We start from the raw sequence: 26,714 nt of genomic DNA on the forward strand, positions 1-26,714 counted from the left end.
GGCAGAGCCTGTGGCCGGGCAGCAGGCAGCGAGCGCAGCGCAGAGCCCCGCCCTTCCCCGCCCTTCCCCTCCCTCGCCACTCCCACCGTGCAAGCGACACCGATACCACGTCGTATCCCACCGCCGCGCACAAAGAGTCCCGCCACATCACCTCCTGCCATGGGAAAAAGACGGGGAGAGAGAGCGAGAGACAGAGGGACGGAGACACGAGGGGAGGGCGAGGAGCTGACCCCGGAGAGAGCTGGAGCTAGGAGAATGTGGGGGAGGGAGAGCTCCTATGGAGGAAGGGAGAAAGACATAATGGGGGAGGAGAGGAAGAAGCGATGGGGAGGGGGGAGACTCGTTGTGAAAGGGAAGGAGATCTTCTGGGGAACGGGAGAGAGAGAAGTGATGGGGAAAGCGTGGGGGTGGGGAGGAAAGGGAGACGGGGAGAGAGAGAAATGGGGGAGGGGACGGGAGAGGAGAAGTGAAAGGTGCCCAGGGGAAGGGTTGGGGGGCTGGGCGGGCCTGGTGCCGTCAGGTGTCAGGCCGGCCTCGCAGACCGTGCCCCTGCGCATGCCCAGCGCCCAGGCCGGGCTCGGCCGCTCTCAGGTGTAGGGGCTCTGGCTGCTGAGGCTGCTGCAGCCGGCCTGGGGAAGTGTGAAGCCCCCAGCCCAGCACAGGGGCGGGACCTGGTCCGCTTGGAGCTCCGGCCCTCCCGGGGGGACCGTGGGGCGCCTGACCCCTCCGCCGCCCCGCTGCTTATTTCCGGAGTGCTTTGCAGCAAGTCTTCTGAACCATCGCGTGGAGTGAGACGACGGGGGGGCTGGTGCTGTCCTCCCTAATGGGGAGACCCCTCCCCCAAATCCCCGGAGGTGTGGCCAGGTTCCTTTCGTACCTTTCTTCAAATGGGCAGAAGTGAAGTGGGCAGAGACGCCACTGACGCTCTCCGTCCCCCTGCCCCACGTTTAGCCCCTGCTGTCTGCCTTTTCCCTTTTTTCCTTTCTCCACTCTTCCCACATACCCTAGGAATTGGGGGGGGGAAGAGATATACTTGCCCAGCCCCTCCGTTCCAGGACTAGGGGTGCCTTCTGAGCCTGCCCCCTCTTTCCCTCCACGTACTTTCCCCAGCCAGCGGGAGAACTGGGGCTCAGGAAGGACCTGCCCAGCAATCGCACCCCCGCCACCCCCAACGCGGGCCAGGCTGGGATATGGTGTCAGTCTTCTGGAGAACAGCCTCCCATTGTGTCTTCAGTCTGCGCCCCCTCCCATATAAGTAAGCTTTTCCTGTTGGGTGCCCTCCCACTTTAGCAGAGCATAGCCTCCTACCAAGTTCCCAGTTTGCCCTGCTTCCCCCAGTGCCCCCCGATAAAGGAGCTGTTCCCGATAAATAAGCTTCCCCTCCCGGTGGCTCCCCCCGATAAAGGAACTCTCCCCAGTAAAGATTTGCCACCAGTGCCCCCAGATAAAGGAGATGTCCCCTATAAATAAGCTTCTCCCCGGTTGTCCCCAATAAACTACCCCACCTAGAATAACAAAATTCTCCCCAAGGCTGTGCGAGCTGAACCCTGTCCTCCGTTTCTACCCCCATTGGAAGGAAGGTCTGCGCTAGTAGGTTAGAGATTGCCCCTGCCTCCCTTTCCACGCTAGGTCCCCGGGCTCGCGTCCAGTCTCCGTCTCCTTAGGCTGCTGGGAAAACCCGATCCAGATTAAGGTGAGGATACGCGCCAGTGCTAGGAGCCGGCTGTCTACAGTGCGCATGCTCTGCAGGAGGGCGGGCCTGTCCGGGTGGGCTGACTCGGGCCCTCCGAGGGGGCGGGGGCAGGTGGAGGAATACGCTAGTCTAGCCGAACTACTTTCGGAGCAGTGTCACGTGGGGGGGCGGATGTCTGCCCCTGCTTGAGGGCGGTGTTTAGGCTTCTCACTTCTTAAGGCCGGAGCATTGGCTGAGCAGGAGGACGTCGCGCCCGCCCCTTCCTCACCCGGGCGAAGGGGGTGGGGGATACGAAAGAGGCAGTTCATTAACGTAGGCTTGTAGAGGGAGGGAGAATGAGAGGAAGAGGCTCTTTTGTCTAGGCCGGAGCCCCGCATGCAGAAGGGGTTTAATAAATGCTTGTCGGTGGCTCCTTCCTTCGAGGTAGAGAACATACAGGCTAGACGTGGAGCACTGATCCAGCCCTTTTTACGGCTGAGGAAACTGAGGCCCACAGAGGTTGGGACTCGCCGGGTCACGCGGCGGAGCCTGGTCTCAGATCCAGCTGTCTGCCCTCCTCTTGGGCTCCCGAATGTCTTGCCGCCCCCCAGGAGCACTGAGTCCAGCGTCACTGCCCGGGCAGGGACCGGCCCCGCCTCTGTCCAGCCCCCCAGGAGGGCCGGAGCCGAGGCAGGCCGGATCGGTGCTGGATCGATGCCCCCGCGATGGGACTTTGGTGCCCACCTCGTGGGGGGCGGGGGGAGTGAGATGGTAGCTTTGTGTCGGCTCGCTCTCCCAAAGCCAGGACGGCCCTCTGCGCCCCCGGACTCGGGGTGGTTTGCGCTCGTTCTGACCTAATGCAGTGGGCTGCAGCCCCCGCGGGAGGCGTGCACACCCCCCCCCATCCTTAAGTGCTGGTGAGTGGTGTCCCAGGTCCACTCAACCAATGAACGTCAATTAGCTTTTTACTCGGGGATATTCAGCAATAATCGAAATACAAATATCCCAGTCTTCGGGAGCCGCTCTCCTCTGTACCAGGGAGGATGGATTCAAACTTCACTTAGTTCCTACACAACATTGATGCCAAGTTCATGCCCAGCTAACTGACCGGTAGTCCTCCTCTCTATTACGGGTAGTGAGTCCTGAGGCCACCCTGGAAGCCACTGCTTGCTAAATAGGCCCAGTGCGGAGCTGCAATGCTCTTCTCCCTACTCCTGAAACAAAACCCACTCCCAGGCAGGCAAAGAAAGTCCGCGTGTATCCAGAGAAGAGCTTGGTGGCCTGGGCCTAGGATGAGGGGGCCCCGGGCCTCTCTGGCAGGATTGCCTCTCACCAGATGCCATCAGCAAAGCAGTCCATAGGATCCCCAGAAGCACAGTGAGGAGAAAATGGCCCAAGAGCCCCAACTGAGGCACACTCTGGCCTCTGTGAACATGCCCCTAGTTCTGGTTATGCAGCCAGTCCAAAAAAACCCAAAACATGAGGAACCAAATGCCGAATATCTATGGCATGCCCCCCCCCCATGCAAAGCACTTCATGTCATCATTACTGTCCTAGAAGTAGAAGCCCTCTGTAGGGAGACACTGAGGCACCCTACATAAGAGCCAGACCCAAGTTACATTTGTAACGCACATTGCAGATCTGAACAAAATATTAATAAGCAAAAAAATTAAGCTTTTATTTTGTGCCAACAACCATAATAATGATTTGTTGTCAGGCATGTCTGACTCTTCATGACTCTGTTTGAGGTTTTTCTTGGCAAAGATACTGGAATGGTTTGCTATTTCCTTCTCCAGCTCATTATACGGATGAGGAAACTGAGGCATTTGTGACCTGCCCGGGGTCACACCAAATTTGAACTCAGGTCTTCCTGACTCCAGGCCCAGTTTGCTTTGTCTGCTTCAACACCTAGCTGCCCCGATAATAATAATAATAGCTAACATTTTTATAGCACTTAATATGTGCCAAGCCCTGTGCAAAGCCCTGCGATAACAAAAACAAAACGAGACAGTCCCTGCTGTCAAGGAGCTTATATTCTAGGAAGAGAAGGCCACACCTATTGGGGATTGGAGGTCTGCGAAGGGTACTTAGATCTAGGAAATCCATCCCCAAGATGGCAAGTGGAGTCACTTGTTAAAGCATCATAAAAACATCCATCATTATGCCTTGTTCTGTTGCTACAGTCCACCCTTCCCCCAGCAGCCATCAAATAAAACAAATTATTCAACCCAGCTTAGAAATCATAAACGAATCCTAAGAACCCACATTTACAAGGTCTTTTCTTCAGAATGACCCTGAAGGCTGGGGAGTGCTGGTTTTCCTACTTTTGTAAAATGAGCAGGGCCTGTCTAACTCTTAATCATTGTTATGCCCACTTTACAGATGAGGGAACAAAAGTAGGAAGAACTAAGTAACTTGGCCCAGGGTCATACAGTCAAGTGACAGCCAAGCAGAATTTGAACCCACGACTTCTGCCTCCATAGGCAGTGCCCTTTCCAGCATACCCCACTAGAATGGTCTTTTCTTCTAAGAAAAGAGAGGGAGTCTCCCAAGATTAGCAAAGTGACAGGTAGGGCTGCATCGCCTTGAAGCAGGGAGGGGAGACAGAAGTTGGATTGGTACTAGTGGCCAGGCAGGTTTTGAAGTTATCTGACTCCTCTAAATGATTCCAGAGAGCAGCTAGTGAAGATCTGGGCTCTGTATCCACATCGAAGGACAAGAGGCAGGGTCCTAAAGAAGCCCCCAGAAACCCAGGCTATCAGCCCTGGCTCTGGGACAACTTCTGGCCTGCTTATTAACCCAGGGATCCTCCTATTCCAGCCATTGCTCTTCTGGGCCCTGAACTTGTTCCCTGGTTCTGTGTCACTGCCCTGCCCAACACAGCTGTACATATCACCTACTGAGACTTTTAAAAATCAAAACCAAACCTACTTTAAAAAAATTTAATGGGGCAGGTAGGTGGCACAATGGATAGAGCACCAACTGTGAAGTCAGGAGACCCTGAGTTTAAATCCAGCCTCAGACCAAACACTTGTAGCTGTGTGACCCTGGGCAAGTCACTTAACCCCAATTACCAAAAAAAAAATTTTTTTAACGTTTTACTAGAAACTTAATAATGGACATCAATACAGTCAACTAGACTGCTTAGTGATATTTACCTTGAACTTAATTTCATTGCATAGAGTATCCTAAGGCTCTTCAGTCACTCTCACTCTGAGAGCTCTTATCATTTCTATTTCTGCCCAAGGTGAAGGTGAAGGAAGAAAAGGATTCCAGGGATCAGGAGCTTCAGGGCACCTCTTAGCCCCGTGGCCTCCCCCATACATGTGCCTCACCATGATGGGATTTTAAATTTGCATCCACTCTTCTCAGGGACCCTGGGTGTGCATGGGCAAGGGGAAAGAGTACCCCCAGTTTGTGGGGCTGTCTTCTAACTATTGTCCTTGCAACTCCTCAGCAAATTCTCCTTTGTGAAAGTCTCTCAGCTGGTTGACCACTCTTAGCAAGAGCAACACTGGATGAGCAATAGAACCCTACAGAGAAAAGTGGTCAATTGCTTCCTTCGGACCTAGCCCCTCATGGAGAGCTGGAGAGATACCAATGGAAGGAGGAGTCAAGGGAGGGTTTTCCTATATCCCACACATGGTCTTCCAGCCCAGTTGCCAGAGGCTTCAACCCCTTGACTCTCTGGATTCGAAGTATCCTCAGGAACAACCTCAATTCAATTTCATTAAATTCAACCAACATTTACCAAGCACTGTATGCCAAGCACTATGCTAGAAGTAGCTAGAAAGAGACAGTGGAACAGCTCCTGCCCTCAAGAAGCTTCTGTTCTAGAGAATTCTTCTAGCTGTAAGAAGCTACGTTGTAGTAAACTCAATATCCTAGAAAGCATGGGGGGAAGAGCTGACAAATATTCAATGCCAGGGATCAATATCCCTTCATTCTAGCGACACGCTTTCTATTTTCTGCTGCCATGTGGCCTTTTGAATGAACACTCCTTTCTCCTCTCCCACGCAATGACCTTTCAAGGAGAGGCCTGAATCAGTGGTTTTCATCTGGAGCATCTTTCTCAGTTTTTATCCCTTTCACTGATAATTCCCTAAGTAATCCAGAATGGTAACATGTAATGAAAAATGTTTGAATTGAAACAGAAACAAGCATTCTAAGGAGCCCGGAGTCCTTCCCTTAGCTATGTATCCAACCAACTGTCAGGCTGTGCTTCCTGAAGCCTACTCCCCCACTCAGACATCGTTAGCAACTCCCTATTGACTCCAGAATAAAATAGAGAATTCTCGGCCTGATTTAGAACCATCCACAATTTGTATTCCTTTGAATTTTCCACCCCTTTTATATTGCACCTCCTCACATATTTTCCATTCCATTCAAGCTGGCCTGTTAACTGTTCCTCTTACATGACATTCCATCCCCCACCCCCATGCCTTTGGACAGGTAGGTCTGCCATCCTTAGAATGCCCTCCTTCCTCGTCTCAGTCTTGTAGAATCCAGAGCTTGCTTCAAAACACAGCCCAAATGTCACTTCCTACGTGGGGTCTTCCCTGATCTCCCTTCCTAATCTCCCCAGTTCCTCCCCCTGGAAATGGCATTATCTTACTCTGTAGGTACCTTGCACTTACAAATCTCTGCCGGTCATAGCCTCCTAATAGAGTGTGAGCCTGTTGGTAGTTAGGATTGTTTCGTTCTTTGTTTCTGTAAAAGAGCACCAGCTAGCCAGAAGGTGATTAATAAAATGTCTTTGAAGACAGATGCTATGGAAGATTAAAGTCACCAGGCCTAGAAGAGACTTCTTCTGGGTTTCACTTCCTCAGTCTATAAAATGAAGAAGTTGAACTCCATGACCTCTAAGGTCCCCTCCATCTCTAAGGCTGGGATCCTATGGGGGGAAAAAAAAAGTCTTTTCTCTACCCTTTCACTCACTGAATCCCCACCCATCCTTTAAAACTCAACCCAAATGCCATTTCCTCCAAGAAGCCTTCTCTGATTGCAGCACCCCCCCCCCCAGTGATTAACCTCCTTCTGCCTTGGAGCTTCCAGAGCACTGTGATCTCGTGCATCATGGAGTCATGTGTATGTCACAGCCCCCAGTACGCTGTAAACCCTATGAAGAGGAGCCCTCACAAAATTTGGATCATGCCCAGGCCTCGCATCTGGCTGTGTGTTGTGTGCACGGGAGCTCAGTAAATAATGTTCAAATCGGAATAGCAGGAGAAAAAAAGAAAATACTAAACCAGTGCCCATTAGAATGAAAGATCAGGTGAAAAAATGGAAACAGTGCCATCTGCTGGAGAATGGGGATATAACGAGCGGGATTCTCTGCTTCTTAGGGATGGCCGACCCCACTTTGCTGGAGGTTGAACAAGCATGCCTTTGGGGAGTCTACCTAACAAAGATGGGCCAACAGACAGAGAAACTGTCAACTCAGTTGGTGGGAAGAGAGCTGGGCCCCCTGGAAGTTCCTCTGGTGAGACTGGAATAAGTCACACCCTCTCTGAGCCTCAGTTTTCTCATCTGTAGAATGAAAAGGTTGAAGCTATTCAGAGCAGCACTTTGGGGGGCAGGGGGGTGCCAATAGAAGCCAAGCAGGCGCCTAACGAATGGGGAAAGGACTGAAGGAGCCACGCTATGTGGAGTGGAACAGTATTTCTAAAACGATAAAAATGAGGTCCGCGAGTCTAAACAAATGTAGAGAGACAAGAGACAGTCATTACAGTGACTACGACGTCAGCCAAAACAACAAGGAAAAGCAGCCAAAACTAGCTGTCATGATTAATCTTGATCTAAGACAGTAGATGGTGAGCCCCTTCCTCTCTGTAGAGAAGCTGAGGGTCTAAGGTACGGAATGGTGCATGCCTTGTTGACGCACTCACTTTGTTCATGATCGTCTTTGTTTTTTTTTTTTTATAAGGGAGTGTTCAAAGGGGGAGGGACACGTGTCAGCCAATGGCATCAAACTTTTTAAAAATGAAGATTAAAAGGGATTCATGAGATCATAGACTGGCAACGGGAAGGGATGTAAAAGAGACTCAAGCCTAATCCCACCCTCATTTTTCAGATGAGTAAACCAAGGGCCAGGGGAAGCCAAGAGATTTTCCCAGGGTCACACAGCTAGGGAAAACAATGTGAGCAAAGATAGAGCAGAAGGCCAGTGTATAGGCAGGTTCTTCTTGCCCTTTGTCCATTCTGTTGGACTATCCCTAGCTTGGAGAGGGCATGCATTCCAAAGAACTAGCTAGTTCCCTTGGGGAGTGGCATTACCCGGGCTGGGCCTGGCCACAGAACTTTGGATAGGCGTGTGCCTCTCTATCATATCAGTTAGAATCGTAGGACTTCTGTGTTCCACTCAGAATATTCTGCCCTTTAGTGTTTTGGGTACCATTCACATAGGCCCATGGCACCCTTCTGTAAACTTCCTTGTGTAACAAGCAGAGTCAATGTCCTCTGACGGAAAGAGAACATCCCTCACTGGACCCTCTCCTCCCCTCCCCAGAAAGCAGCTCTGACCCCGTGATAGACTTGGACCAGGCTGTGATGAGCTCAGAATAGTTCCAGAGGGAATCGAGAAGGAGGAGGAGGAGGACACCTGTTCCTGTCTCCCACCATTGTCTGCGATGTCCTGTTACACTTGGATGTACATGACTCCTTCCTTATTCTGAGCTAATCAGAGAGGTTTTCTGTGCATCCATTTAGAGGGTCAGATCAGCGGTTTCGTGTACAAAGGGAATTCTGGTGAAGAAATTCCCTCTACCAGTGCAAATCAGCAACTATCTTATAGCTTTTAGTCTTGGATTAATGCCTGGGGCCTTATGAGGTTATGTGACTGATGCATTAGAGGTGGGGACTCAGAAAGGCAGTTTGGAGGATCAGATTGAAAGTATCCATATTCATGTCTCCTTCTATTTGAAAAAAAAAATGTATGGGCAATAAAGTAACAGAGCAAAGAAGAGGCAAACTCCAACTGTTGTTACTGGCATACAGAGACAGGCTGCCGTTAAGATCCCCTGGAAGGAGAAAGGGCAGTGGCTGACTAGTGCATCCTTGAGCTGGTCACAAACTTGTTACCAAGGCAGCAGCATAGCCAGCTGAAAGGGTCCACGTTCAAATCCTGCTTCTCTCTCCACATGGTCTTAGGCAAAGTCACTGAACTGCCATGGGCCTCAGTTTCCTCTTCTACAGAATGAGATGGCTTTCGAGGTCCCTTCTAGCTCTCTGATTCTATGAGTAAATTGAATGTCATAGATTTAGAGTTGTGAGACATTTTAGGTCCAGAGACATTAAGTAATTTGATCAAGGTCAGATAGGTAGTGAGAGCAGAGCTGGGATTTGCTCTAGGGGCCTCCTCAGACTCCAAATCTCACATTCCTTGTACTGTGTCATGCTGCCTCCCTAATGAGTTAGTTATTTGTACAGGAAGGTTTAGGCCCAGGTGAACACTGAGAGCTTGGCAAGGGTGTGGCTGCCTTGACAGGGCCCTCCAGAAGGGCTCCCCCACATGGTCACATTTCTGTTTATTCTCCCCATGCACAGTGCCTTATAGGAAAGCACCCTGGGAAATGGTGAGTTACAGCTACATTTCCTCTGCTGAACATCTTGTGTGACGAGGCTATGCTTGTCACCATCTTAGAGTTTGGGGGTGGGGGGGCAGGTCAATGTACCAGGACGAGAAAGTCTGCAACAATATGGCTATTCAGGGATAAATACATTTGCATACATTTTTTAGAGATCTAAATTTGTGCCTCATCACCCTAGCCCACCCCTCATATCTTCTTCTTCTTCTTCTAGACCAATCATGGTGATATTGTCAGATTTCATTTTTGAGAGCCCCCTTCCTTCTTGAGCTATCCTTCCTTTTAGCATGACAGACCATGATATTATACCTATCGTTTCTTTGAGCTTTTTAAAAAAAAGCTGCTATTCACAATATAACTCTTAGGCTGCAAAAGATGGCTACTTTTTCTACAGAGGTGCTCATTGCTTCCATTTTTAGCACTGTCCTCCTTGTTCTCAGAGTCAGATCCAGAAACAGTCCCTCTTGTTTATTTCTTTGCTTCCGAGAATTGAAACTTCTAGGACTTTTGTTCAAATATGTCCAATGACCCCAACCTTGTCATTTGCTACCTGGGTAACCTTGGGCAAGACTCTCTATTTCTCTGGACCTTAGTTTCCTCATCTGTAAAAGGAAGGGACTGGACTTAGCCTCTGAGCCAGCTCTAAATCTATGAGCCTATAAGACAAAGCGAGAGTTTGTAAATTTACCTTAAATAGAACCAACATAATATGCAGTAGAGAAAGATCAGAAGCATTCCCACTAAAAACAGGTATAAAGCAAGGGTGTCCAGTCACTACTTTTATAATACTGGAAATTCTAGTACTGCAATTACAATTAGATAGGATAAAGATATTAAAGAGATTAAATTATAAATTAAGAGGTCAAAATATCATAATTTTCAAAAGATAAAATGCTGTATCTATAAAATCCCACTATCTCCAAAATTAATGTAGACATTAAATTTCAACATTTTCAGAATACAAAGAACATGCATTCTTATTTTCTCGAATAAAGATCAAGAAAACAACAAAAACAACACCACCAAAATCTACCTGGCAATACATGCATATATAACTATAATGAACAAAATAAAGGAATCACAGAATCACATAATTTAAAGTTTGAAGGGACTTCAGTGGTCATCTGACTTACAATACATATTCTACAATACATAGGATATTCTACAATATGCTGTAGAATAATCTGCAGAAATTCTAACTATTATGTACCTTAAAAATGGCTAAAAAAAATGCAAACAGATTTGCAAACTTCAAGACTACCCATAAGTTTATTGGTATTGCTATTTATTCATTAACTTATTTTTTTTAACCTCCATTTTCATTGACATAGGTAATTCCCAGTAGAGAAACTCCCTCTACCAATACAGATGAGTAATTATTGTAGAGCATGTAGTCTTCAGAGAGCTGCCTGAGAAATTGAGAAGTTAATGACTTCGAGGGACAAACAGTAGGTATGTGTCAAAGGCATGACTTCAATCAAGACCTGACTAATTCCAAAGCCATCTCTCTTTCCAATATGCCACACTAACTCATCATTCTTGTTATTATCACATGGCATGTATTCAATGATCTTCACTGTCTTGTGTATTCTTCTCTGTATGTTCTCCAACTTAGCAATTTATTTCCTAAAATGTTCCAGCCAGAACTGAGCACAGTGTTCCATGTGTGTTCTGACCAGAGCAGAGTAGACAGCAGAGTACACTGTCCTATTCCTGGAAGCTATACCTCTCCTAATGCAACCCAAGATGGCGTTATTTTTTTTTTATCTGCTGTGCTCCACTCTAAAAGCCACACTATGGAGTTTATAGATCACTAGAACTCCCGTATCCTTTTCAGATAATTGCTGTCTGATCATACCTCTTCCATCTCATACTTGTAAAATTATTTTTCTGAATTCGAATGTAAGACAACATTTCTAACGTATTATATCTTTATGAACTCAACCTAATGTGCTTAGCCCAGCAAGATCATTGTGGATCCATAATCTTTCACCAATGTGCTAACTGTCCACTCCTGGCTAGGCTGCTAGGTGACACAGTGCACAGAGCCCTAGGCAAGCCACTCAACTCACAAATGAGGTAACTGAGGCAGACAGAGGTGAAGTCACTTGCCCAGGCTTCCACAACTGGTAAGTGTCTGAGGCAGGATTTGAACTCAGGTCTTCCTGACTCTAGGTCCAGTGCTCTGCGTGCTGCAGCACCCCCCCTCCCAGCATCATTCTACCTTCACAGTATCTCTCTCATCTATCTGCCCTTCATTCACTTCTCTCCTGGATTATTGCAAGGTATCTAACTGGGGTCCTCAACTCGAGTCTCTCCCCACTGAAATGGACCCCCCACACTGCCACTAAAGTGATTTTCCTAAAGCACACTTTCACCTTGTCACTGCCCTTCTCAGTAAACTCCACATGGCTCCCTATTATCTTTAGGACCAAACCTTAGTTCCTGTGTTTGGCATTTAGAACCTTTCACAGCTTGGCTCCCTCAGGCTGTCCAGCCTTCTCACTCCTCTCAGCCAAACTAGCCTTCCTTCTGCCCTTCACTGTCTCTGTGCCTTTCTCCCGGCTGTCCCCCATGCATAGAATGGCTCTCTCTCCCTTCCTCTGATTCTTAATATCACCTTCTCTATAGGGAGTCTTTGCCTTCCTCCCAAACCTAGCATCTGTCTATTTTTGTGTATTCCTGTACATGCCACCTTCCCCAGCTAAATCACAAGCTCCATGAGGGCAGAGATTGTCTTTATAGCCCTGGAGCCTTGCCCAGTGCCTGGTACACAGTAGGGGATTAATAAGTGCTTGTTGATGGATTGAACAATTGACTTAAATTCCTTGCTGGGTAAAAAGGTTCACAGTGAATGAAGGAGCAATGATGTGAAATACTGACACAGTAACCTCTTTCTGTAGCAGAGGCTCATGGTATAATGGGTCGCATGCTAGAACTTGGAATCTGGAATCAAATTCACGTTTCACCTCTGACAGAGACTCACTGTGTGATCGTGGGCAAGGCACTTGACCTCTCTCTTCCTCATCCATAAATGGGGATAATAAGAAGTGCGGTCCTTATTTTACAAGATTTTGGGAGGTTCAAATGAGTTCATGTTTGCAAAGCCATGGACAAATGTCCTTTATTCCCTAAGAGCAAGCAAAGGCAAGACTTAGGAGCTGTTCATGGGCGCTGTCCCAGGGAGAACTCCCCACTTGGCTGACGTGAGCTTCTGCCAGGATCCTTCAGGTAAAATTAGAACAAGAGTTAAACTTCCTGACCTTTCTACAGCCCTTCCCAACATGCAAAGTGCTCTGTAAACATTCTCATGAACATCCTTAAGACAATAAAAGCTCTGTTGTGAGGGTGGGGGGGGGGGATGGGCCCCCAAGGCTAGTTGATAGTGAAGGTCAAATGTCTGTCTTCCTTTAGAGAGACAAATAGCCAACCTTCAAGCCCTGCCTCTGTTTGTTCCATATTGACCGCATGGCCCGGGGCAAGTCACTGGACTTTTCTGCTGTCTGGACAAATCTCTGACTATAGGTTGCACCAGAGGTATCAGCCTGAATCAGCAGAGGGAGTTTCTTCATCTGGGAATTCCCCATCTCAGTGAAATCTGAGGTGGTCATTCTTTCCCTTTCTCTCTTGACTCGACCTCAGCTCTTGCCCGTACACCATCTATGATTAATTTCTCTTCCCAAGCTGGATGGGAGCCCACAGCCCCTCCAGCTGGGGCAGTTCTCATGATACATCAGTGAGATGGCACCCTGGCTTTTCCATCTATCTGGTGAGTGCATGAGTCAGTGCCCCAGCCTTATCAACTTTGGGGAGATGCAGATAAAATCAAGTTCCTGAGTCTGCAGAGTTGAAGACTAGACCTTTGGACTCTTGGCAACAACCCCACTTGAGGGCTGGCACTGTCAGAGACCCAGTCTGAGCAGTCTGGCTGTCTTCCTGTGCTGAATGTTATAATTCTGTAACATAGTAGATGAGGGAGAAGGAGAGAGAGAGAGAGAAACAGAGACAGAGACAGAGGCAAAGAGACTGAGATAGAGACAAAAAGAGACAGAAAGAGAACCTGCTAGAGACAGAGACAAAAGATAGAGAGACAGAGAAATCAACAGAAACAGAGAGACAGAGAGAAACAGAGACAGAGGTGGAGAGGCAGAAAGACAGAGACAGACAGAGAAACAGGGAGATAGCCACAGAGACAAAAGATAGAGGAAGAGAGAAACAGGGAAACTGACAGAGACAGACATAGAGAAACAAAGACAGAGGTGGTGACAGTACTACAGAACAGAGAGAGACAAGGAGAGACAGAGAGATAGTCACAGAGACCCAGAGACAAAAAAAGACAAGAAAAAGAGAAACAGAGACAGACAGATGGAGAAAGAAAGCCTGTGCACCTGTCAGACTTACCCAGTTTTGTATGAACTGTCTGGGTGCTTCACTACTTGCCACACAAGGTAAGCAAGCTTGAAGCGGGTCTCCAGTCCCTAGGGCGGACCCTTCATGGTGAACTTCTGGGAGGGCCTGGAGAACACACCACCAGGAGTGGTGACTGGCCCCTTCCCTCAGGAGGCTTTTGCAGCTCCTAATTAGGCTCACAGAAGGGACCTCAGGGGTCCTCTCCTCCAACTCCTTATTATACATCATTGAGAAAACAAGCCTTTATTGTGTGTAGAAAGACCCAAAGCCACCTAAGTCAGCAAAAGTCATGAAAGTCAGTGCCAGACACTGAAGGCACCATCCCAGCTCCGAAGGCAAAGCCAAGACTGTCTGCCCTCAAGGACCCCGCATTCTATGGGGAGGTCCCACCTGTGAAACGGCAAGGGTATACATGAAGGTTTGAAGGAGGGCCATTAGGAAAGGCTTCCCAGAGGAAGTGGCTCAGAACCTGAGCCTTTCATAAAGCCAGCCAGTCTAAGAAGCAGAGGGGAGGAAGGAGGGGCTTCCAGGCCCTGGGGGGCACAGAGTGTGTGAAGGAATGGAGCTGGGAGAAGGAATCCTAAGTGCAGGAAACAGTGAGTAGTCCAGTCTGTCTGGGACATAGATTGATGCCAAATGAGCCCAGAAGTTAAGCTGGGGCCAGACTGTAAAAAGCTGTACAGCAGAAAAGTCTGCGTTACCTCCCAGAAGAAACAGGGAACCACTGAAACTTCTAGAGGGGTGGAGGTCAGACTTGTGCTTTAGGAGGACTCTGTGAGAAGGGTGTGGTAAGAAGGCTCTGAGGGGTGGCCTGCTGAGCTGAGAGAAGGGACATAGCCTGAGCCCCTGGGGAAGTAGAACAGAGATCAGCCCCCATGACTGACTAGCTGTGGGGCAGAGGCAGAGGGCTGAGATAAAAGGCAGTGTCATAGAGTTGGGAGATGCTTAGGGCCCCCATTCTTCCTCTAGAAACCCTCCCGGAGGCTAGGCCTGTGGCTCAATGCTGTTATTGCAGTCCCTTCATGGACATACCACCCTTCAGTCCAGAAGTGTTCCCATGGCCCCATCCAGGGAAGCTGGGGAGATGCCCAATGATGTCAGTCTGGCCCCGGGCTTCTCTTGAGTCAGCGCCTCATATTGTGACATGGGCCTCGGGTCACACCCGCTGCTTCCCTCCCTCTTCAAAGTTCTCTGCTGCAGGGTGAACCAAGCTTAGGTGATGTCACTTCCTCCCTGGACTAGTTCCCTGCCATGTGGCCCCTAAACTGGAAAGATGACGGTGTGGGCAAAAGTCGTCAAAGAGCAAACCACTAGAGAGCTGCCCAAGAACCATCCCCCTCAAAGCTGCTCAAAGGTACAGTGACCCTTCCATCAAAGCCTCACCTGCTTGTCTGGCCTCGGCCTTGACACCCCCTCCCCACCTGTTCTTTCTTCCCATCTGTAAGGTCTCGGGGAGTACAGAGAAGAATGTGAGATTTGGAGTCAGAGGACTTGAGTTCAAATTCTGGCTAGACTATTTACTGTGTGACTATTGGCCTACTTTGACCACCTAAAAGATGAAGGAGTTGGACTCGGTCAATAGTCCTTCCAGCTCAAAATCTATTCTAATCAGACTCACGTTCACAGGGACTGTCCTGACTCTCAGTATGACTCTTCTCCACTTCTCACCTGCTTATGGGGCCTCCCACAGTGCTCTCCTGCCCCATGCATGCTCCTGCAACAAGGCCCTAACATGAGGTAGTCCGAGGGCATGATATAAGCTCTGCAGAATCCCCAGAAAGGATGCAGCAAGCTCTGATTCTTCCTAGACTTCCCTATGAGGCAACATCTGGACACATCTCCTACACCCCCCCCTTTCCCCTCCTCTCTCCAAAGGGCCCTCTTGGCTTAAATCTACTGAGAAGTCACAACATTTACATTCTAGGCCCTGGAACAAAACTCGTCTTCAAGGGTCCCTTGCCTTTGTTAACTGCGAAGCAAACAGCTCCAGCAGAGAAGGGGCCCTTTCCTTGCACGCTTCCCCACATTGTATCGTTCATGAGGTATTTTGTCTTAGGCACAGTAGGGTTTTTTCAAAGTTTCAAAAGCCAAAAATGCCTCCCCCCCCCCAACCAAACAGCATGGGACCTTTGGGTTATATTTTTAAAAGACAAAATATCTCTTCTAAACTAAGTTGTTTTCATTCAATTGAACCAACATTTATTGCTATGTGCATAGCATTGAGTGAAGGAAGGCAGAGTGATGGGAGATACATAGAGGGAATACAAAATTTAGATAAAATGTAGTTCCTGGCCTCATGACGTGTATAATCTAACTGGATAGTAGGTCTTACAGTCTTATAAATCTAGCATAACTGATAACACAATTTTAAAAATAAATATTTTATGAATTTTTTAAGTATCTCTCATTTCTGAACAGACCATCTTCCCCTCTCCTGCCAAGACACTTCCCTTATTAAAAAAATACAGTTAAGGGAAACAATGAACACCCTGGACACGTCTGAGATGTGCCTCCTTCTGCTTCCCCTGGATCAAGGAGGGGAAGGGAAGCTTAAATTTCCCCATCAGTCCTTTGAAGTGAAGCCAACAGCTGTCACTTGATCAGGCTAATCATACAATCGGTCAGCGATGTGTTCCTCCTGAAGTTCTTCTAAAATGAAAGTGCCTAAATTCCATCTGGGAATAGATTTCATCATTGACTAGTGTCATCTACAGGCCCTGGATTATTTTAATGGGAGAGACAGGGGCAGCAGCTCCTTCATCCTTGACTGTCAACAGTGGGTTGAAGAAGGGGTCACAAGTGCCTACAGCCAACCTAAGGCACAGCCCATGAGGAGACTGTAATTTCCTTGAGGGCAGGGACTGTTTCATTTTTCTTTGTATTCTCAGTGCCCAGCAGAGTGCCTGGCATACAGTAGGCATTTAATATTTATTGAATCGATTTGAGGAGAGAAGGAAAAGGGAGAGGACTGAAGAGAACAGAGAAGGAGAGAAAGCAGGGAGGAAGAAGAAGGGGATGGGGGAAAGAGAGTCACCAGCCTCTGTAGTCCTGGATCCCAGGCTGACCAAAGTGCATGGGGTCATTGTCACTACATCCTGAGAAATCAAAAAGAGAGAAAGCAAATGGGGAAGGGGAAAGAAAAGGGGCCCATCTTGGGGAGAGCAGTCAAGAGCTCTAAGAAATTACTGGGCAACCATTCATTGCCAACTATCATTCTGGAGTCCAGTCTGACAGTCACTTGGTTCTATTCTAGTTCCATTCCAGTGAAAGCCCCTTTTCTTTCCTAGATAACTGGTTTTTGGTCCAGACCAGTGACTTCATCAATATGGGGGAACTCCCAGTGTAGAAATTTCTTACACTGATGTATATTGACAACTCATTTGCAATCTCTGATAGTTGTCTTTGAAAGGCTAAGTCATTTGTCCATGGTCACACAGCTATTATGTGTCAGGACTTGAACTCAGGTTTTCCTGACTCCAAAACTGGTCCTCTGTCTACTTCTGATATGTTTCTATTCCTAGATGATAATTAAGATTTAATAACATATTGTTTCCAGAAGATCGCTTTTAAAACTTCTCAGTGGCATGGAGCTGTTAATACAATCGTAGTTCTGCAGTGTGAAGGGACCTCTGAGGTCATATAGTCCATCTCACTCCTTACACAGGTGAAGAAATGGCTCCCAGAGAGGTTAAGTGATTTGCCTAAAGTACCACAGGTAGCACAATCAGGATTTGAACTCGGACTCGGTGACTCCAAATTCAGCACTTCCTCCACTGCCTCAGACTACAAGCCTTGTAAGATTCCAGCGAGACAATGTATATAAAGCACTTTGAGTAGTGCTCCCCCTACTGGGGGGCGAAGGGGGAACAACTCTGCCAGCTGCACTTGAACTCATAAATTGGATCCCTAAAGCCAGTTTGCTTTGGGAAGATGCTATTACTCTTAGAGTCCTAGGGGGTGAACTTTGTTTTTAATGAGCCCCACTAGCGTGTCCCCCATTAACAATCATACAATTAACTTTAATGAAAGCATTTATTCAGCAAGTACAATATGAGTGATTGGTATAAAACCTGCCTCCCCAAACTGTGCCCTAGTACACACAAGGTCCCTGCAGAAAGTGAGTTCAAACTTCTAGCATGAGTATAATGAGGCACAGGAGTTGAGAACACATGTAACAAGGAGGTACTTCCCCATTTCTGGCCCTGTATCATTTTCTCCCTTCAGGGAGTCTTCAGGAAGTTCCTCCTAGGTTTCACTTTCTGTTGGGCTGCAAGGATCAGTAGTAACCTTCTTGCGTCCACAGTCAGTAAATATCTCTATTATGGGCAGGGGGTGGTGGGGTTCACTCTCCCTAAAGCTGTCATTGGATGATTTATCTTTCAACATTTGTCTGCGGCCACTGTTACCACCACCTGCCACTACTATTCCAATGGCCACTGCTACTGTTGTCTTTCAGCTCTGACCATCGATGGGACCTCAGATAAGGTCTCTGGACCTCCCAAACTCGCAAAGTCAACTGGACACTTCCATCTGGGAATACTAAAATCAAGAAATAATAAACACAAAGAGACAGAGGTGCATCACAGACACTGTGACCAGGTAGGAGATATGGCTACTGCCCCCTCTCCTACCCAACTCTCCAGGCCACTTCTAAGCTCAGCCCTGCTCCCTGTAACCATAAAGGGAAAGAGATAGGGCTCACCCCTTGTGCAGACCCACCAAATCCTGGCTTGGTTCTTCCAGCTCCCCAGCCAATCAGAATGTTTTTTATTGTCACATGGTACCAGCCCCTCAGTCACGCAAGGCCAGGTATAGGTCACCCCTAGCTTCCACATGGTTTTTTGAACTGAAGACGGTCAAGGAGTATCTCTGTAGGCTTCTCAGACTTCCCTCCCACCCTTCCTGGGTCGGTCCACCTTAATAGATGCATGTGGATTGATTCTGATTCAAGGCACGTCATTTAACTTCTCAGGGGAAGCACCTCAAACTATAAACTGGAGAGCAGGTGGTGATATGGGCGGATACAAGATGTTCTGTCTCTGGGAGCTCCTTACATTGATGTTCTTGTATGGACTTGTGTACACATGTCTACATACACATGCACATATATGTATAAAACACTGATGGTCACATATAACTGGCTGTATCTCTACACAAACACATCGATATGCACGTGTACGTACATGCGTGAATATGTATACAACATTGATATTCTCCTATTACTAGCCACACATACATACTACACACATACACACATACACACATAAATAAATAATGGAGTGTGCAAGATGTGGGGGAAGAGAAATAATAACAGATTGGGTTCTGGGAAAATAAAGTAGCATTTGGAGGAGAAGGTCACTGCCCACACGGAGCTAACCGTCTAACAGGGAACCATTCATTACCAACTATCATTCTGGAATCCCACCTGACAATCACTTGATTCTATGCTAGTTCCATTCCAACGATAGCCCCTAGTCACTTGGGAAGGTTCAAGGTCATGTTTTCCAGTGCTCCCAGCTGCTAATGCCTTCTTCTCTAAGGCCATCTTGTATGTACTCTATATGTATCTTGAATATTCTGATGTATGGATTTGTTGCCACCCCATCAGAATGTAAGCTCTTTGAGGGCAGGGGCTGTTTGGGCTTTTTCTTTGTTTCCCCAGTGCTTAGCACAGTGCCTGGCATACAGTAGGCATTTAATAAATGCTTGTTCATACATCACAGGATCATAGATTTACAGCTGGAAGGGATCTTAGAAACCACCACATTTACCTCCGTTCCCTTTGGCCGGACTTGGGCAGGGTCACACAGCCAGCAAGTGTCTGAGGCAGGCATTGAGCTCAGGGCCTCCTAACTCCAGGTCCAGTGCGCTACCCAACTGGCCACATGGCCTCTCTTGATTGACCGATTACAGGCAGGAAGCCCGATGAGGAAGCTCCTGCAATAATCCAGGCAGGTGGAAATTAGAGCTTGCATTGTGTTGGTGAGAGAGGACACAGCAGCTCTGAAGCACTACAGAGCTGGACGTGGCTGGACTCCGCAGTGCAGCATATGTGAAGGATCCGAGACGGTGCCAAGGCTTCGTCCGTGGGAGACCAGCCAATGGTGAAGCCACACACAGAGCCGGGAGGGCAGAAGGGGAGTAGGGTCAGCAGGACAGGTGAGGAGTGGTTTGGGCCATGTTGACTTCGAGGTCCCTGGTCTTGTGGCCACTGCAGTCCAGTAGGCGCGATAAGACATGCCCATATGTTGATACCAACATAATAAATGTCTAAGTACAAAGAACTCTGCGGTCAGAGGAGGAAGATATGGCTTCTAGTCGAAAAGGAATCAGGGAAGACTTCGCGGAAGCAGCCTGCTGCCATCTATCGGGCTGTGCCGGATTCGCTCTATTGAAAGGTTAAAACGCGAACGGGATGACCTGTATCTTTTCAGCTTTTTTTCTGAATCAGCCCCTCCCCCGCAAGTCACGTCCAGGCTGAGCTCTCCAGGCCAACGATTTTGTTTTCTTCAGGCCATTCCCCATTCCCCTATCATCAGTAGACGTTTTTCCAGGCTTTCTTGAGGCTGGGCAGGGGCATGCTGGCAAACATTTAAGAGCCAGCTCTCCCCCTCCGAAAATGTATTCACCCCACTTTTGAGTAGAATATGCGCCATGAACATTTTCCCCGTCACCTTCTTAAGTCCAGACAATCAGCTAAGGAAACAACAGAGCCAGCCCGCATTTGCCGCCTTCGGTGATTTCTGACTTGTAAACGTGCACACTGAAAATTTAACGATCAGTTCTTGGGAGGTGCTCAGGCACACCTCTAGAGGGTGGGGGTGAATAGGCGATTTTCCATTCCCGTCACGTCCCTAAAACATAATGCAGGCATCTTGCAAAGCAACTTAGAGCTTTAATGAGCTTCGGGGAGGCGCTCAGTAACGGTAAGTGTGAGGAGGGGGAGGACAGTGCTGGTGGCCTTTGTGAGCTGCGTTCCGGCTGCTGCTCGCCTTCCCCCCTACCCTACCACCCCCGCCGAAAACTGTCCCTGCAAGTCCCATCCAGCGCACGACCACCGTCTGTGGGTGCGTGTCAGCCAGCCATTACTACTCCTGGGGGGGGGGAGTAAGTATCACCCCAGATATAAGAGCACAGCTGTATGCACAGAGACCACATGTAGTAGACTCATCTCCTGGTGGGATCACGGACGCAGGAAACAATCCTCACGAAACTGCTGGGCGCCTCTGCCCACGTCTTCACGCATTTTCACGGGAGCGTAATCTATCAGCCTGGCCCTAGTTAGTTCTGGCTCTTCTAGGGAAGTCTGTCCCTCACCCCCTTCCCCCGCAGCTGCCCCTTAGAATCCAAGATTTACGAACTGGCAAGGTTTCAGCTCAAGAGGAGAAGAGTTCAGGGGGCACACGGGCATCTTGGAAGGGCTGTCACGTGGAAGAGGAATAGCTGCTTGGCCCCAGTGCGCTGGACTAGGGGGAATTGCAAAGAAGCCAAATCGGACTTCCTGTCACTTTCAGTCATTAAACAGAGGCTGAACGAGCACCTGTCACCTATACCACAGAGGGGATTTTGTTCAGCACCACGTCAGTCTCCGTGACCCCAGAGGTGCTTTCTAATGGTGAGGCTGGGCAATTGAGGGCTAGAAGGAGCCAGGAGAGGTCATCAAGTCTAACCCATTTTATGGATGAGGAAACTGAGGGTAGTGAAGTGAGTCTGGCACTGCTAGAATTTGAACCCAGCACCTCTGGCTCTAATTCTAGATCTGTCCGCTGCATTGTCCGTAGTCCATGGGATGTGGGTTTGCTCACTCCCATGTTGCTTCAATAACATTTTATTCCTTCTGTTATAAGTTTTTAAAACCTGGGATGACATCCAGGTGAACTCTTGGTATAGCACTTGTATTAAGGATATTAATGGCTAAATAAATTCTGGATGAATATAACAGATCTGAAGAAGTCTGAGTTTTTCCTGCCCTCACCAACATTCTGTGGAAACTATTATTCATTCAACAAGCATTTATTAACCTATATGAAGATAGTAGGGAGGGGGCAGCGAGGTGGTACAGTGGATAGAGCTCCGGGCCTTGGAGTCAGAAGGACCTGAGTTCAAATCCTGTCTCAGACACATAATACTTACTAGCTGTGTGACCCTGGGCAAGTCACTTAACCCCATTGCCTAGCCTGGGCCTGTGATTGCGCTGATATAAGGAACTCCCAGGTAAGGAACTTCCTCTCACAAAGCAGCCAGCGCCTTCTCTGCATCTTATCCCTGGAAAGTTGCCTTGGGCGTTGAGAGATTAAGTGACTTGCCCAGAGTACTATGGCCTGTATGGGTCAGAGTAGCACTTGACCTCAGGCCTTCCTAGCTCCTAGGAAGCTATGTCAAGTATAGAATCAATGGAAAATATTATGGACGAAAGAGGAGAAACAAGTAGAGGGATTAGGATGGGCCTCTAGTAAGATGGCACTCTGGGTGAGACTTGGAGAAAGACAGGTATGCTGGGAGGCAGAGGGAATGAGGTGAGAGAAAACCTGGCAAAGGTGTGGAGGTGGGAGATAGGATGGTGCATTACAAGGAGGACAGTCTGGCTGAACCATCAAGCGAATACAGAGAAGTAAGGTGAGGGGAGCCTTGAAAGGTGGGTCGGAGCCAGATTTCCAAGGGCTGTAAATGCCAAACAGCGGATTTTGTATTTGAATCCAGAGGCAATAGAAAACTACTGACGTTTCTAGGGCAGAGGAATGCTAAGATTGACCTCAGGCTTTGGGAGTATCACCTTTTCAGCTGCATGGAGGCTAGGTCAGCCGAATGGGGGAGAGAGAAGAGCGGAGCAGCAGGAGGCTGAGCCTAATCCAGGATGTTGAATGGTAGGAAACATCCACGAGGAAGTCCGACAGCTATTTCTGTCTCACTGGAGGATGATTTTTTAATCCGTGTTCATCATTTCTCACAGCATAGTAACATTCTGTTATGTTCATGTACCAGTTTGTTTAGCCGTTCCCCAGTCAAAGGGCATCTACTTTGTTTCTAGTTCTTTGCTACCATGAAAACAGCTACTATTTTGTAGGGACATTCTTCTTATCGGTGGCCTTCCTGGGATATAAGCTTAGTGGTAAGATCTCGAGGTCAAAGGGTCTGGACAATGTAGTCACTTTATTTGCATAATTCTAAATTATGCTCACACCATACTTCTAAATGTTAACTGAACATTTTGACACCCACTCACAAAATCTTCATCAATGCTTCCTGTACAATCCTAAAGGCTGCACCTGGCTGAGTGTGGCGAGTTTGAATAGAGGGCTTGAACCAGGGCTTCTGCTTTCTATTTTTATGATGTCATGCCACCGTCCTGGGATTTTTTTTTAAAGCCCTGGCTAATTGGCAAAGCTGCCTTAATTCCTTTGCTATCGAGTGATGGCTTTTGAGTGAAACTGTTTGGCTCAGATGGTTTTCCAGGCATGCCTTGAGTACCAGCCTAGCAGAAACAAAGGCCAGGGCCAGGTAGCAGAGACTCTGGTGAAGCTGAAATGAAAGTGCATGTAGTGATGGCTCAGGCTGTGTGGCTGGGAGAAGGTGGGTCTGGTCCAACCACAAGCTTTTCTCAAGGAAATACCTACCTCCCTGCTTGTCATGAGGATTAAATATTTGTAAAGTGCTTTGAAAATCTTAAAGCACTATATAAATGCTAGCTATTAAAAGGGGGGGGGCAGTTAGATGGCACAGTAGATAGACTGGCAGGCCTAGAGTCAGGAAGACTCCTCTTCCTGAGTTCAAATCCAGCCTCAGACACGTACTAGCTCTGTGACCCTGGCTAAGTCACTTCACTCTGTTTGCCTCAGTTCCTCATCTGTAAAATGGGCTGGAGAAGGAAATAACAAACCCCTCCAGTATCGTCAAGAAAACCCCAACTGGGGTCATAAAGAGTCAGACACATTTGAAACAACTGAACAACAAAATAATAATAATAATAATAATAATAATAATAATAAAAAATACCCTAACCTAGCAGAAGCACCAAATTCTTATTAGAGCTCCTCCCGGGACACAGAGCTGAAGAAGACTTTTACTTTGTTCATCATTTCTTATCCCACAGGGAAGTCCCATGACATTCATGAACCACAGCTCGGTTAGCCCAACTGATGGGCATCTGCTTGGTTTCCAGTTCTTTGCTATACAAAGAACACCACTACAAATGGTGGATATCAGGCCTTTCTTTTCATCACTGACATTCCTTAGTATTTTTAATTTAATAAAAAATGACTCCAGGATAATTCAAGCCTAAATATTATAGATTCACAGACTTAGAGTTGGAGGTAGGTGGGAGGGGAAGTTAGAGGCCTTCTATTCTAACCTTCTCATTTTGCAAATGAGGAAACTGAGGTCTAGAAAGAGTGTGACTTGCTGAGGGTCATACAAGTGGTAACTGCTACGATTTGAACCCAGGTCATTTGATTCCAGATGTAGAACTCTATCCACTGTACTATACTGTTGATAGGTTTAGGGAAAGGCTCTGGTCCAGGAGTTCTTAAACTGGGCTCTGTGAATTTGTTTGAAAAAAATTGCTAACTGTATCTAATATAATTGGTTCCTTATAATCTACTATGAATTTTATTTTATGCATTCAAAAAACATTCTTCTGAGAAGGGGTCTATAGCTTTCAAAGAGGTCCATGACACAAAACCAGGTTAAGAACCTCTGCTTTTATAAGTGTTTCCTAACCAGAAAAGCTCTTTCCCATGTTGGCCTATGTGATTCTTGGAATTATCAACTAGAGCACCTTAGTTGATAAATAGAGAAACAGGTCTGGTGCCATCTTAAAGTCACAGGACCATAATATAGTACCTGACACATAGTAAGCACTTAATAAATGCTCAATCTAAAGCATACTAGTGCATTGTTGGTGGACCTGTGAATCAGTAGAACTATTTTGGAAAGCAATTTAGAATTATGCAAATAAAGTGACTACACTGTCCATACCCTCTGACCCAGAGATCCTACCACTAAGCTTATATTTCAGGAAAGCCACTGATAAGAATGTCCCTACAAAATAGTAGCCCTTTTCATAGTAGCAAAGAACTAGAAACAAACTGGTACATGGATATAATAGAATGTTACTGTGCTGTGAGAAATAATGAACACGGAGGAGCAGGGAGAGATCTATAAGAACTGATGCAGAATAGGGCACGTTGCTCATATTTTTAATGAACTGATCAGTTAGATTGATTTTTGTGGGCTATTTTTTTTGTCTTTAAATAATAGTATTTGTAATATAAAATGGTTCTCTGGGAAGAGGAATATATGGTAATGTAAAAAAAGGTCAATAAAACTCATTTTAAAAAGTAATTTAATGTTCATTCTATCTATCTGTCTGTCTGTCTGTCTGTCTGTCTGTCTGTCTGTCTATCTATCTATCTATGTATCGGAGACTGAAAGCCAGAAGGGAGCTTACAGGTTACGTAGTTCCATCTCCTCATTTTTCCAAGGAGGCCCAGATGAAGTGATTTGTCCAAATTCACACAGTTGTAGACTCGAGAATGGAGCCCAGGTCTTCTCATCCCAGATTACCTCTCTTGCCCCTCAGTCCACTGAAAGCACAATTCACTAAATACCAAGTTCTGACACATGTTTTTTGCCAAGACTCTCAAGGACATTTTTTTTTCCTGGAGTCACATAAATCAGAGTATAAGATTAGCCAATTTACAGAGAAATCCTTTGGAGGATACAGAGGAAGGGCATATTAGGAACCAGAACATCCTGGCCCTGTTGGGGCCCCATTGATCAATCTGCTTTCATGAGAATTGAGAACGAACAGCTCATGCTTGCTCTTCTTCCATTTAGATGACAAGTCTCAGATCTGCGTTCATGCTAAAGTCCCACCACAGAGCTCGAAAGTCACTCTGCAGAGCCTCAGCTGAGCCCAGGGCCCTCCTCCCCAAAGCTTACAGCTTTGTTCAGGCATGCACACTTAGAGGCAGCTTGCAAGCCTTAAAACCCTAAGGAAATGTTAGCTCTGGTTACTACTGGGGCTGAGACACTCCCCAGGGTGACTCCCATTCATTTACCAATCTGAATCTTCTCCCCCAATAATAATAATAATAATAATAATTTGACTTATCGTGATTAATCTAAAGCCAATGTTAATGCACCTATTTTTTTCAGTAGCAGGAATTGAAAAAAAAAGAGAAACACAGGATCCTATTTTACAATAACCTGTTATATAAAAATATCAAACTTCATATTGAAGCATTTAAGGAGGTTGTTGAATGGTTTCAGTCACATCCAACTCTTTGTGACCCCTTTTGGGGTTTTCTTGGCAAAGACGCTGGAGTGGTTTGCTATTTCCTTCTCCAGCCCATTTTACAGATAAGGAACCGAGGCAAACGGGATGGCATGACTTGCCCAGGGTCCCACATCTTGTAATTATCTGAGGCCAGATTTGAACTCAGATAAGTCTTCCCAAATCTAGGCCTGGTGCTCTATGCACTGTGGTGCCACCTAGTGTTCATTTAAGGATGACGTAGTTTTAAAAAGTTACACAAACTCTTGACTGGTGGACCATATGGTCCACATGCATATATGTCTATATAAGCACCCAGGTATAAGAGACAGAGAGGCCAGTTCCTTAACACACTAGCCGTATGTGATCCTGGGGAAATTATTTCATATCCCAAGGCCCTAGGCAACTCACTAAAACAAAATATACTGTATTATTATTGTCGTTACTTGTTCCTGAGGGCAGGAAGTCTTTTCTGTTTTCTCTTTACATCCTAGTATAATGCATGGAACACAGAAGAAACTCAATAAATTCTTGTTGACTGACTGAGATTCTGAGGGTGGCTCCAAGCCCTGATCTTAGCAGAGGGGAAGCACTGGGGCCCTTGAACTCTCACCAAACGTTCTCCTCAGAACGTTATTAGAAGAAAGGTGAGAGGAAAACCAAGGTTCACAATAGGAAATCAGCTAGATGGCCATGAAGAAGGTAGGGAGGAGGAGTAAAGGGAAGGGACCAGAAGTGGAGAGGAAGGAAACTACATATCTAAAACACATAA

The 26,714-nt window shown here is 47.1% G+C and overlaps 1 protein-coding gene across 1 annotated transcript in view; it reads left to right on the forward strand.

Moving 5' to 3' along the window:
- Window positions 1-14,867: 14,867 nt before the first annotated feature.
- The window catches only part of ATAD1 (ATPase family AAA domain containing 1), a 63,768-nt gene continuing 51,921 nt past the window's right edge, over window positions 14,868-26,714 (forward strand). The window contains exons 1-2 of the mRNA XM_020974962.2: window positions 14,868-15,022; window positions 18,125-18,267. The gene's annotated coding sequence lies outside the window, so the exon portion shown is untranslated. The remainder of the gene's footprint in view (window positions 15,023-18,124; window positions 18,268-26,714) is intronic.

This window comes from Phascolarctos cinereus, unplaced genomic scaffold (genome assembly GCF_003287225.1).
Source record: "Phascolarctos cinereus isolate Bilbo 61053 unplaced genomic scaffold, phaCin_HiC Scaffold_3;HRSCAF=262, whole genome shotgun sequence".
In the NCBI taxonomy this organism is placed as follows: Eukaryota; Metazoa; Chordata; class Mammalia; order Diprotodontia; family Phascolarctidae; genus Phascolarctos; species Phascolarctos cinereus.